Here is a 1435-nt window from a genome sequence, read left to right as displayed (position 1 = left end):
GGAGAATAAGTAAACTGTTGTAGTTTGCTTGTTTATGAACATATTTTGATAAAATTTGGAAAATGCATTCATTTCATACTAAACAATTACATTTTACAACAAATACCTTTTTACTCTCCCTGTTGCAGCAAACTTAAGTACTCGTTAAACTAATGTTATTTAAATAGGGAATAAATGAGATATTTTAAAGGAGACATTTTAGTGTAAATCCAGTTAGGCAAATGGAAATTCGCTTAGTCTGCAGGTTTACTGCGGCGGGGGTATTTTACTCTAAAGTCATAAGTCATTTATTTATCTAGATTTACATAAGTTATGCATTGGTTACGTCAATTACAGAAATACATAAAATATATACAAAATTCCTTATCCTGCATGCCATACATAAGCTATTTGCAATTGGTTAACATTTTAAATTTTGTTTGGAAATTCACTCATTATGCCCATGTAAAAATCTTTACCTTATTCTTATTACCCTCATAAACTCATTTTCGCGTATTCCAATTGTGTTGGTTCGCGGACTCATTCGTTGTAGGTTTACACGACACGTTTTTACAAATTTCATCAGGATCGTATTATTTTTGCCATGAGGCCATGAGAGATTTTTTCGCATACGCGTATTACCTATATAGTCCAGTCAATAAAGGGATTGTAGAGGACATGGAGAGGGGAACATTTTTTTTCTGCGGGAATGTGTTCGGGGTAGTTAGAAGATAAAAATACCAAAAGTCCCCGCCCTTGGCCCTGCTGCTTCAGCGGGGGGAGGGGGGGAAAGACCCCATTTTTTAGTTTTTTACTTCTACACTGCAAACCGTGCATCGTATGGAAAAAATTTAAATTATAAAAAGAAAGATGATGAATATGATGAACATATTCATTTCTTCCGTATATGCATTGGTTTAAAAGATATTCTCAAAATAATATAAAAATTCTTAAATAAATTGATTTTTCACGCGTTTTTTGTCAAATAAGTTTATATAATCCATTAGCCTGTTGTTGTTTCACATCAATCAAGATAGAAAACAGGATTTTGAACACTAACCTATATAATATAATATATCAATCGTATATATTGTGTTAAAAATAGTTTAAATAAATTTAAATATGTTATGTATATTTGTCATGGAAACAAGTAGTTTTGGCATAATTATTACACTAAAAATTAAAAAGATTATGTTTGTAGCTATATTTGTCCAGGTTTATTTATATCAATTACCGAAACCAAGACTTAATACTATTGTTCATGGTCTGGCTCACTTGGGACGAGAGGGTCCGACTTCTGTCCCAAAAACTGGTGCCATCTGGAACTGAAAACCACCATCTAGGACATCTCCATCATTCAATTCCTGTTGATTATACTCAATATTGGCTATCGAAGTGAGAAGTCGGTGTAGGCCTATATATTCTTCATCTTCCTCATTCATCAGAATGGGCTTTT

Source organism: Macrosteles quadrilineatus, unplaced genomic scaffold (assembly GCF_028750875.1).
Source record: "Macrosteles quadrilineatus isolate MER2022 unplaced genomic scaffold, UCM_ALF_1.0 Scaffold_2__2_contigs__length_208266976, whole genome shotgun sequence".
NCBI classification, from domain to species: domain Eukaryota; kingdom Metazoa; phylum Arthropoda; class Insecta; order Hemiptera; family Cicadellidae; genus Macrosteles; species Macrosteles quadrilineatus.
The sequence above is the reverse complement of the archived record's forward strand: the minus strand, read 5'-3'. Positions refer to the sequence as shown.